The 12,526-nt window shown below is 39.9% G+C and overlaps 1 long non-coding RNA gene across 1 annotated transcript in view; it reads left to right on the forward strand.

Moving 5' to 3' along the window:
• Positions 1-6,628, forward strand: part of LOC111769355 (uncharacterized) — a 218,751-nt gene extending 212,123 nt beyond the window's left edge. The window contains exons 7-8 of the long non-coding RNA XR_011430089.1: positions 4,639-4,851; positions 6,521-6,628. This is a non-coding gene — a long non-coding RNA (uncharacterized lncRNA). The remainder of the gene's footprint in view (positions 1-4,638; positions 4,852-6,520) is intronic.
• The last annotated feature ends 5,898 nt before the right edge of the window (positions 6,629-12,526 follow it).

Consider the following 12,526-nt stretch of genomic DNA (forward strand, 5'->3'; position numbering starts at 1 on the left):
GTTTTCTTAGCAGCCCAGAAATGCTAACAGATCGTTTTACAGGGAGATTCAGGCCGGGAGCAGCGCATTAAAAAGTGATCCAAGATAAGAACCATAGCTTAGGCAGCAACATGCTGTTTCCATGCAGCAAATTCATGATTTGAAATATTATGGAATGAAACATTATAGAACATTGTAGTCACCTTCACTGATTAACATGGCGAACCCACTGTGATGTGGTGAGTACAGACCTATGCATGTCTTCCAGTCTCAGCCATTCTGAATTCCAAAGGTAAACATGGTCGGTCATCCTGGAAGCGTGAGTGCCAGGCGTTTGCTTATATAGTGGTGTGAGGTGCTCCTTTTTTCCTACTATCCTGGATTTTGAACTTGAGCTTTATCTCTGTGGTATTCTCCACAGGTGTTCTCAGCTTCCCTGTGTCTCTCCTTCTATTCCAAATTGCCAAATCAGCAAGTTGGAAGTATTGATTAATTGTAGCAGCTGGTGCATTAATGGCTTTTGGGTTAATTTGTTTGGAAACAATTTATGAGAGGATGAGTTATTGTTCTCCATAATACACTTTCAAATATTCAAATGACATTGTCAGAACAGCTGCATTAGCTTGTCTTCAGGAATTAAGAAATAATTTCTTTTCAGGTACCAATTTCAGAATGGTTTTCCTCTAGTGTTAGGTGATGAGGTTTACCACTCAGTAAAAATTAAGCCTTTGGGAGTGATTTAGTCTCCTATAGTATAAGTTTAACTATATTGCTGTTTTAGCAGTAATATGAATGCAAAATTAGGTCAGTATTTTGGATAGATCCAGAGGCATTTTTTTGTTTTTAAACAACTGGAGACCAGTTTTCAGTCATTTTTTCCGTTATTAAGTGACCACCATGTAGGTTTGAGAATAACTAGTCGTATAGTTGTGACTTGACCCTTGGCACAGCAGGTTATGCCCAGGCACCGCCTGTGTCACCAAGGAGATCTCTCTCTTATCCGGAGTTAGCCAATAATTCTGCAGTGAATGCAAGAGGCATCCATTGCCCAGACCCACGGATGGACAGAAGAAGAAAGCTGCTTTATTTACAAAACTGCCATTCACACAATTATAAATTTGAATATTTTACCTGGACAACTTACATGAAAAAAAAAACTCCTTTCTTTTTCCTTTTTTCCTTCAGTTATTTAGCTTCTCAGCCTAAATCAAGTTTATTTGACGGCCATTTTCAGAATTTTTCTTAGATCTAATAAATCAAGAAAGATAGCTCTAGTTTATGCAGAAACCCAGACTTCCTACCAGAAAATTGGACTTGAAGACGAATTGCATCACTTGTCAGCCCTAAGACCTTGGGCACGTTGCTGCATGTCTCTCTGAGCCTTAGTTTACTCATGGGCCAAAGGGAAATGAGAGCTTGTTTCCCATAGCATCACAATGAAAATTAAAAGCACAATATAAATGAATGGTATTTTTGTTGTATCCTCTGGGGTTTGCTGTCTTACATATGATGATCTAAAATAAAAGTTGCTAAAGCTATATAAATAATGTTTCTTACTGATTGATCTCCTTCCAGTTTATCTTTTAATCCATGGGGTATGAATTTCAGATTAGGGCTTTGATAATTTGTTGCTATTGAATAAACGCAAGAGAAAGGACACTGAGGAAATCTAAATAACATTCATTTATTTATTCACTTATCAACTCATTCATTCACTGATATTTATTATGTTTCTATGATATAGAAGTACTTAAAGTGTAAAGATGAATATGATAAAGTTCTTGCCTTTGTGTAAAGAGATATCAAATTTAGTAGTTGTGATGTAATATGTGTTATAATGTAGGTATGTTTAAAACAATGGGGGGTCTTAATAGAGAAAGATGGCAACTCTGTCTGGGTCGAGGAATGAGACAGTGAGGATGGGAGTGAAAGACAGGCTTGCCTCAGAGTTCTTGTTTTCTAGCAGCTGTGGTCTGAAAGAGAAGCAGGTAGACACAATTTTAACAAGGAAAATGCTTTGGTAAAGGTCTGTACATATGTGCAGATTTGTACTTTGAGAGCACAGATGAGTAAACGTCTGGGGAAGGTGGAAAGTCTTCACTGTGAGGGAAAAATAGCTCCAAGAATGCTTTATAGAGGGCCTGTTCTCTCCCAGGCTTGTGCCTAGCACTTTACCAAGACTAGCTCCCTCCGTTATCATGGACAGTATTGCCTGCTAGGTAAGAGCACATTTTTTGAAAACCCTACAAACCCAGATTTTTATCCTAGTTTCTCAGAACTTACTAGTTGCATTACTTAAGATACTTAGCCTCTAAACCTTTTTGTCTGTAAAGGAGGAATAAACATATTACCTCTTTAAAAAGTTGGCATTTGGATTAATGAGAGTGTAGACAGAGCAATTACTCTAGTGCCCAGCACGTGTAGCTTCTGTAGTTGCTCTTGTTGGAGCAGTAATGGCAGGAATAGGAATAAGAGCAGCGGAAGGAGTGGAAGCCGGTCAAATGGGTGAGGTCAGTGTCATTAGTCTCTTTTTAAGTGCAGGGAAATCAAGTCTTTGCGAGCTCAGCTGAGGAGCTTGCTCAGGGCTGGTAGTGACAGAGCCATGATTAGAACCTAGTGTGTTATCTTACTCCAAAATCTAAGCTCTTAAACACTGAAGGAAGTTAATGGTGAGCTGGTTTGAAGGAGCAGGAATATGTCAAAATAAATGAAGATGATTAATTTTTGAAGGCCCGGGATGCCCTACCGTGCCAGTTGAAAAAGGAGCATCCATAGTTTAAAGATATTTGTTCATTTTACTGCAAACCAGATCCATGATAGGAGCTTAAAAATTAACAGTTTGATGTACACAAGGAGCCTTTGTGTTAACTGAGCAAATTCTTTCAATTTCTCCCTGCTCTGAGATATGAAAAATGTGTGAGTCAGCTCAGGCTGCTATAACAAAATGCCAGGACTGGGGGGCTTAAACAAGAGAAATTTATTTCTCACAGTTCTGGAGACTAAGAAGTCCAAGATCAAGGTGCTGCTAAGATGTTTCATTCTGAGGTCTCTTCTCTTGGCTTGTAAGTGACTGCCATCTTGCTGTGTACACATATGGCCTCTTCTTTGTGCACAGAGAGAGAGAGCAAGCTCTCTGGTCTCTCTTCTTCTAAGTACACTAATCTTATCACATCAGGGTCCCACCCTTATGACCTTGTTTAAGTTTAATTGCTTCCTTAGAGATGCTGTCTCCAAATACAGCCACACTGTGAGGTAGAGCTTCAACATATGAATTTTGAGGGGACAGGAACATTCAGTCCATTAAAAAAAAATGAGGTCACACATTTCTAGTTATATACCCAGAACTCGTCTAAAGCAGATGTAAAAAGTAGTTTGTATGTGTTATGCACATATGTGTTTTTCAGGAGTGAAAAACTCATGTTTCTCTTGGTGAAGCTGTTTTTCAAGTTCACAGTGTTCTAATTTTATCACTTCTTGCTTAAGTTTAAAGCCCATCCTTTTGGGCATGTACATCTTAACTTGTTATGGAGCAATATTTCATATTGATGTGAGTGTCGTCACCCAGGCTTAACAAAGCTTTGTCAGCAATAGTCTGTCTCCTCTTGCAGGCTTCCTCACTCCGACGCCTTGGACCCTGGTCTTGCAGAGCAACAGAAGTTCTCAGGGGGAGGGAGGTATTGTGGGATGAGTCTGGACCTTGTGTCAATAGACTATGTTCGAATCCTTGGGCAAGTAACTCCCTTTCTCATAACCTCAGTTTCCTTTCCTAGAAAAGGAGAGATTATCCACCCATTGGGTTAATATGATCATCAATAATAAGTGGTAATTATTATCATCACAAATTGTAATAGTCAAAAATAGTATTCTCGAGCGAGCCCTGTGGTTAAAGTTCGGCCTGCTCTACTTTGGTGGCCTGGATTTGGTTCCCAGGTGTGGAACCACATCATTCATCTGTCAATAGCCACATTGTGGTGGCGGCTCACGTAGAAGAACTAGATAGACTTACAACCAGAATATACAACTATGTACTGGGGTTTGGGTGAGGAAAAAAAAACAGAGAAGAAAATTGGCAACAGATGTTAGCTCAGGGCGACTCTTTCCCGGCAAAAAAAAAAAAATAGTATTCTTGTCTTTTGTGCCAAAAGGGCTGAGTGACCAGGAGTTTAATACAAAATCTTGCTTTTTGAAGATTTTCTTAAAAAGCTAGCTTGCTGAATTTTTGACCTCCTACTCCTTTCCCAAAGGAGACAGCAACCTGTCAAGTATGCCTTCACCTAGAGACCTTGTCATCTATGGAAGATCCGGGTCTGTGACCCAGGTGGCCAGCTTTGACCTGCCCTCACTTATGAGGATCCTGCCAGCTCTGGACCAGGGCTCAGCTTCTGCTTTCCACATCTTTCCCCTTACTTATTACTGACATACCCAATTAATGACACACTGCCTGGCTCTGAGCATCTCCTCTGACTACATTCCTGAAGCTCTGCCCCTGCTCTTTTTCTCTGACTCATCATTACTTACAGGTGCCGATAGTCAGACGGGAGTTGGGCTCTGTTCCCTGGAACTTTGTGCTGTATTTGTCCTTCTCACCCACGTTTGCCCCATATTTTAGTTGCTTCCTTACCACTGTGTAGTCTCCATTTTATTTCCTCCATGCCACAGGGCCAGTGCCATGCTGTGGAAGGTACTACACCTCTCCTGGAGGCCAGTGTGAGCTGCTGCCGTCACTCTTGTGGATGCACATGTTGGAAGAAAAAAGTCTCCATTTCACTGTGAAATACTTGAAAATCCATGGGAAAATGATAATGCATGTGTAAAAAAGTGGAAAATGGATCTCAGGACAGTGATTTTACTTCAAAATATATCTGCAGGAAGGTAAACCAAAAATAAATGCATTCTAATGGTTGATTTTATCTCAATAATTCAAGCTGTTATGCAACAAACACCAATGCCATTAGGAATAGCTCAACACCACCTTGGGGTGAGCTGGTTGATGCAGTGGTATTTCAAGGTGCTAAAAAAGACATTGATTTCTTTGGGTGAGAAGGTAATTGTACCTATTTAACTGCATTATGTAGAACTCGTGTGTGATTGGCATGTATGAACATACACAATCACTCATGCTTAAATGTGTTTGTTGAGTCCTATACCAGAAAGTATTGTCCTGGCTAGGAAATACAGAGATAAATAATACACAGTAAATTCCTCTCAATGATATTACGTAGAGTTTAGTTTGAAGGATATTTTATTCTACTCGGTGTAGAAAGTGACATGCCACAAAAAATGTGAGAAATAAAATGCTACAGGACTTTGCAAAGGAGTAGAGTCTGGATCATTTTCATTTGAAAGTATCATTCACAAAACTTAGAGGCTGAAAAAAACAACCATTTATTTACAATTTGGACAAGCATCAGTAGGAATGACTAGATTCTGCTTTGAGTGATGCTGACCGGGGGACTGGAGGATCTGAGATGTTTTCATCCGCATGGCTGGCACCTTAGCTGTGGTGATTGGGGTGGACTGGCCTTTATCTCTTGCCCTTCATGGTCTCTCATCTCCAGAGCCTCTCCTCACCTTACAGCCATTGTCTCTAGCCAGGCAATTAGACTTTATGTGGTTGCTGGATTCAATGAAGGTGAAAGTGGAAGCTGCCAGGGCTAGTAAAGCCTAGGCCTAGATTGGCAAAGTTTTACTTCTGCCACATTCCATTGGTCAAAGCAAGTCACAAGAGTAGGGCTTATTCAGAAGGAGAAGAGCTAGCATGTGTGTACAGTTATGAGGAGAATTGCTGGTGGCCATCTTTGGAAACAATCTACTGTACTGGCCCTGATAACATTTGTAGAATTGGAGCATATGGAAATGTCAAGAAAGAATACTCTTTGTAGGAAACAAATAGGCTAAGCAAAGGCTTATCAGTGAGAAAGAATGTGAAAGACAATTGCTGAGTTTGTTTGGAGTCTAGACTGAAGGTTGATGGAGGTTGGACTCTGGAGACGGGTCCACAGCCAAGGAGTCTCTCAATGTCCTTCGTAGACCTTTATGTGCAGCCCCTCCTGCCCGTTCCTGGGATCCATTTGTTTTAGATCTGCTCTAAGTCCCAACTAAAGTAATGTAGCATGTCTTTTTATTCTTAACCAAATTTTTGTTAATTGAAAAATAATGTATGTACATTGTCAAAAACTCATGAGAATAAGGGGTACACAGTGAAAATGTTTTATTCCCAGATCTTTAAACCCTACTCAGAGGCAATCACCATCAACAATTTCTCCTGAATCCTTCAAAAGATAATCTCTGCATAGCCAAAGGATGGATAGATAGATATCTAAATATATATGTATATACATAATGCATATATATCCCTTTTGTACACATATAGGGAGCATAAACTCTAGGTTATTTGGCCTATTGCTTTTTTTTTCACTTAGTAACGTATTGTGGAGATGCATAATATCAGCACATATAGACATAACTGCTTTCTTAAACAGAAGGAAGTAACTCTTTATGATAATTTTTTAATGACCATGAATTTGTTATGAATTAATAGGGATCAAACACATACTTGTAGAGAAGGAAGAAATATCACACTAATACCTTGATGCTCCTCGTATAGACAGTGGGAATGTAAAGAGATGACAGCGGCCAAGCAAAGACGGTAAGTAAATAGTGTTTTAGCTGTCAAGGCCAAATGTACCCAGGCGTCCATAGCTGTTTACTGGAGATAAAAAGTATTTATGGTACTACCATTAGAGAGAATGTTTGGAAATTCACAAAACCCACTAAAGTCACAAAGAGGGAGGGAAATGCTGCAGAGAGGGCAGGCACATTCCAGCGGTCTCCCTGGTTCACCTTCTCATGGAGCCCTCACCTCCATGGGCTACCTACTCTATTTCTTTCTCTCCTTTAACTTGGGCAAGTGAGAGTCGGTTACATGGGGAGAGTGCAGAGAAGAGATGCAAAGTCCTTTACAGGCATATATGGACCTTTCAAGTATTTGATTTTGCTAGAAACACTGGCTTCCAATAGATCTTGGATGAAGTTTGCTTTTAATGTCAAAATTTTTTTCAGAGGTCCTTGGTTATGTAATATTGCTATATTGGCCAGATGTTTAAAAAATTTTCCAAACCTGAGTCATTACTAAATTATGAAACCTACCAGGTTGTTTTAGCTGATTTCTTCTGCGCAGCTGGTCTGGCCCATGGAAACTTAAACCTACTAGGAGAAATAGAAGAGATTCATGAATAACAGTTCATATAGGAATAACAATGTAATGCAGATGTTGTAGGAATCATAGATAAAATAAGTAACTAAGGGTTCAGAGGAAGGGTCTTTTTCTTCAGAAGCATGAAAAGAAGCCTTTATGGAAGAAATTGGATTGGAGATGGATCTTAAGGTTGTGGTAGGATTTCCATAGGGGAAAAAGTTTGGGAGAGAAACACTACTTACTACATAGATGTAAAGACATAAGCAGAAGTGTGAAAGGAGGAAGTAAATAAAGCAATAATAATATTAATGTTAATACTTGTCGTTTATTGAGTACCTATGATGTGCCACAAATTAGTCAGGGTGTTATAACACTATTTTTAATACTTACTACATCCTACAGGAGAGATATGGTTGTCCCTGTTTTATAGAAATGTAGAAATTGAGATTCAGGTTTAATAATTTGGCCGAGGTCAAACAGCTACAGTGCAGAAAATCCAGAACTTGTGTTTATATCTGCCTGACGCTAAAGCTTTTGATATTTTTAGGATGTTCACACTGGACAGGCTAAGTAAAGAAAGTTCCAAGAGCAGGCAGTGGTCAGCCATGTTCAATCCTACTGAGAGGTCAAGTAAGAAGACCAAGAGCAGAACTTTGGAGATGACAACAGGGAGGTCGCTGTTGGCTTTAAGAGGATGGGTCTCAAAGTTTTGTTGAGGCTGAATTCTTGATAGAATGGATTCCAGAGATAACGGGAGGTGAGAAAGTGGAGACGTTGATTATAGACAAATCTTTAGAGGAATTTGGCTACAAAGGGAAGCAGGGAAACAACGCAGTGACTGGACAATGATTTAGTGTCAAGGGAAGGATTTTTGGTTTTATGTTTTGTTTGTCGATAAGAACGATCCAGTAGAGAGGGGAGAAATGAGGATATGGGGAGGGGGATGTTTGGAGGATCAAAGTCCTTGAGTAGGTTGTGCTGGCTGGGATACAGAGCACTAGTGGAAGAGTTGTCTGTAGACAGGAGCGGTGAAAGCTTTTTGTAACAGCAGAGGGCAGAGGACCTGGACACAGGGGAAGGCTGATGGTTTTGGTGCTGGAAAGCCAGGAAGGTCTCCTCTGATTTTTTGTTCTCAGTGAAATAGGAAGCAAAGTTATCAACTGAGAGGAGGGGCAAGAGTATGGGAGTGAGTCGCACTGAATCTACTGCATTCTCTGTCCTCTTGTGAAAATCACAGTGTGAAGTCTGGGCTGCTTGCTTTGTGGAGGAAGCACAGCCCCAGGAAGAGAAGAAAAAGGCTGGAGTCAGCAATGCTGAAAGAAGAAAATCCTACAAAAGCCTGGAGAGCATCTCTACAGACACAGATCTGAGTAGCCCAAAGTGAAATGAAAAAGAGACTCCAAAGTATATAAATCATCTTAGATACTGACGGTTAAGCATCCATAGGGCATCAGGCAGGAGGAATGAAACCTGCTGGCTCTGAGAGAGTAAGAGCAGCATGATTCTCCAGCTTGTGTTTCCACACGTGAAACGTGGCTAACGTAGCATTTGTTGAGTTCGGTGACATGTTCTGTAGGGGCTTTGCAGGAGGGGGCGGAGCAGCAGGGGGGCTTCCAGCAATAAGTAAGAGAATGCACATTTATCCTAACTGTAGTGAGAAAACATGGAAATGTAGCTATGGAATGAGGATGAGATTTGAAAATTTGTGAATACAAGTTTGTATTTATAATCTGTTCCAGATGATATTCTAAAAATGTATCACTCATCAGAAATTTGCTTCTTTATTCAAACATTTGAAAAATTATATTATACAAATGTGTTGCCTAAGATTAGTTTACATATAACATTCACTTACATAGTGCCTACAATGTATCTGGTACAAAGGGCTTTATGTGTATTAACTCATTTAATAGGAACAACTCAATGAGTTACATACTGTTATGATACCCATTTTACAGATGAGGGAACTGAAGCATAGATGCCTGCTAGGATCACACAGTATGCAATGGGTGGAGTTAGGCTAGGTGGAGTTAGGCTATAAACCCAGACTAGCTCTGCCATACTGTATTATCTACTAATTAAGGACATTATGCACTAAGCATATTAAAATAAAAATCCTAGATCAAAAGGTAGACATAGGACATAGGGAGAAATAATTGCACCAGGAAACTAGTGCAAGGACCACTAACAGTATCTCTGAGTTTCTTAGAATTTAGTATGAAAACTGAAACATGATTTGCAAACCTGCAGATTGAGCATGCCTGCTGCCTGTGGATCAATTACAGTAGGAACCGGTTTGTAATGACACGTGATACATGTTCTGGGCTGAATTGTATCCTCTCAAAATTCATATATTGAAGTCCTAACTGCAAGTATCTCAGAATTTGACTGTATTTGGACATAGGGTCTTTAAAAGGGTGATTAAGTTAAAATGAGGCCCTTAGCAAGGGCCCTAATCCAAGCAGACTGGTATTCTTATAAGAAGAGGAAATTCGGGCACACAGAGAGACCCCAGACAGGCGCACACACACAGAGAAAAGGCCATGTGAAGACATAGCAAGAAAAGTGGCCATCTGCAAACAAAGGAGTGAGGCCTCAGGAGAAACCAACCCTGCTGACATCTTGATCTTGGACTTCCAGCCTCCAGAACAGTGAGAAAATAAATTTCTGTTGTTCAAGCCACCAGCCTGTGGCATTTTGTTATGACAGCCTGACTTGACTAATACAATGGGAGTTATAATTTTGGAACAAAACAGTTTAGCTGAACCTCAGGGCAGAAGTAGGAATTTCGATCAAGTTGTTCATCAGTGGATGTGTAGGGAGAGAGCTTTCAGCCACATCGTCACCTCTGTAGAACCAGACAACCCTGCAGCAATCCAGGCACAACCGTTGAAATCCAGTGGTGCTTATGTTAACTACAATTTATGTCCTGGCAATTTTCCCCTGTGCATTTCAAAGAAATGCAGGGGAAAAAGCAGAAGACACTTTGACATTAACTCGATGACCCTGCGTTATGTGTTTCTTTGCAAAAAAAAAAAATGATTTTAATGATTTTTTTCCCCTGTCTCTGCTTTTATTTTAGCCACACACTTTTGTATAAGCAACTTGCAGAAACGCGTTCTGAAAACTGACATTTTCAGACAGGTCCAGGCACCGCGTGGGGCGCCGGAGCCACCCTCTCGGCCGTTGACCTCGGCCTTTCCCTGCTCCAAGTTCCGGTCGCAGTGGGAGATTTGAACTCATTATGAAATGGAATTTGGCTTTCAGAACTGGGTACCATATGTCTTCCTGGGTGATAAGGTTGACGTTTGCATCCATTGAAAATACATAAGTCAAGTCATTCTTGTGCTAATACTCCAGGGAAGAACCTGCAGCTGACTTAAATCCAAGCACTGACAGGTAGCCGCCCCGGCATCCTGCAGATTTTCACATCAGCGCATCTTCCAGACGGTGTAATGCAAGGCAGTCATGCTTTGGAATTTTGAAAGAGACAGTAAACAAAGAGGTAAAAGGAAGTCAGGATTTTTGCTTTCTCTTCTTCTTTTGTCTCTCTTGCTCACACTGCTCACTGAGAGAGACTTTCCTCTCTATATAATTTTCATTTGCTTCTGTTTTACAGACAGTACATTTCTCTACAGCAAATTTAAAAAAAATCCACTTGTGCCCTGTGTTAATTGAAAAATGTGACTGTTACATTCTAGCAACATAGAGTTGAGAAAAATGCCTTGGCTGAGGTTTCTCATTGCTCACCACATTCAATCAGTGATCTGTTAGGAACGTAGAGTAACATTTTCTGGAGGTACCAGAATAAAAAGTGAGTAGAAATAACCATTTGTTTTATTTTATGACTAATATGACCCTGATACAGTTAAAGTACCCATATGCAATTATAAGGTATAATGATGCCTATTAACTTACACTTATTTTTTAATTATTTTAGATCTTAAATGTACTCGAGTTCTTGCTCTGTTATTTATTTGACTTTTATCAAACCATCTTACACCACCATCACAGTGACAATATATCCATTGTCCTGCAACAGTGGAAATAACATTCTTTAATGATGTAGCGATCAGTTATCCATCTTGGATCTTTGGACAAGAATGTGATCGCTTATCATTTTCACTCGAGGACAGGAAGTGGAGGGGGGGGGGGGCGGAGATTTAATAACCCTCCAGTTCATCAACTTAGTGTTAATTGGGTATTTGAATGTCTAAGACTTCTCTTTTAAGCACTGAAAGCATAGGGAAAAATTTAGCCTTTATTTTGTTACATTCTTTCAATGCAACCAGGCTGAAGACTTTGCACAGTACAGAAACAAAACGGCGTGGGGCGGTGGGAAAGCAGTGGGCAAGGAGTCAAGAACCCTCTCATTTTGTTTCTGCTGCTGATCTTCTGCGTGGTCTTAAACAATTTACAAGGCCTACCTCATTTTCTCATTTTCTTCATCTATAAGTAGCAGCAGTAAGACTGCCTATCTACTGTTTCTGTGATTAAATTAGGTAATGCATGAGAAAGCTCTTAGAAAATATATTATATAAGCTTTCTAACTATTAATTCGAGGTTTATGCATTGCTTAACCTGAATGGTGAGTTAGCCTAAGCATAAAAAGATTCTTTCCTAAGTGGTAGTCCTTCCCCAGAACAAATGCTGGACTCTGCCTGATTACTTCCTTTTTATTTTAGTATTATCCTTTAGATTAGAAAACCGTATTCACAGAGTCTTGTTTAATTTTCTGTCATCTTTTACTGGGCAGGTGCCTTGGTGTGGTATGTTCTTGTAGGTGACTGAATGCATTTGAAATGAATGAATCACCCAGTAAATGCAGATATGTTCAAGGTATCTGATTCTCAAGAAAGGGAAAGGAAATTGGACAATAAAGTATTGTAAAATAGCTTCATGCTACATCATTTAAAATAAGCACTGATTGATTCTCAGTTATAGTGTAGACTGAGAAGACAAAAACTATCTCCCCCAATTATTTTGTTTTATTGATTATTTCAATTATTTATTATAATTTATTTAGCATTCTAAAAATTATTCTCTACTGCTGTTTCGCTTTGTCAAAGAGACCTGGAAGAAACAGGTGTAGCTGCTTTGTGAGACGCTTGGATGCACAGGTGGAGGATGCTGGGCGATGGGCAATTGTTAGGAGCTGAAGCCTTGGGAAATTCCACACGTTCTAGCTGCATTCAGGAGATCAGGAAAGACATTGGGATGAGTGTGTAAGGCAAAAACACCAACGTGAGACTGAATGGATGTGTCCTAATCAGCTTTAAAATGTGAAAATAGAGCTTTCCTTCACGTAATGGAAGATTCAGAAGATACTGCTTCCTTCCCGCTTCCACC

This window comes from Equus caballus, chromosome 20 (assembly GCF_041296265.1).
Source record: "Equus caballus isolate H_3958 breed thoroughbred chromosome 20, TB-T2T, whole genome shotgun sequence".
NCBI classification, from domain to species: Eukaryota; Metazoa; Chordata; class Mammalia; order Perissodactyla; family Equidae; genus Equus; species Equus caballus.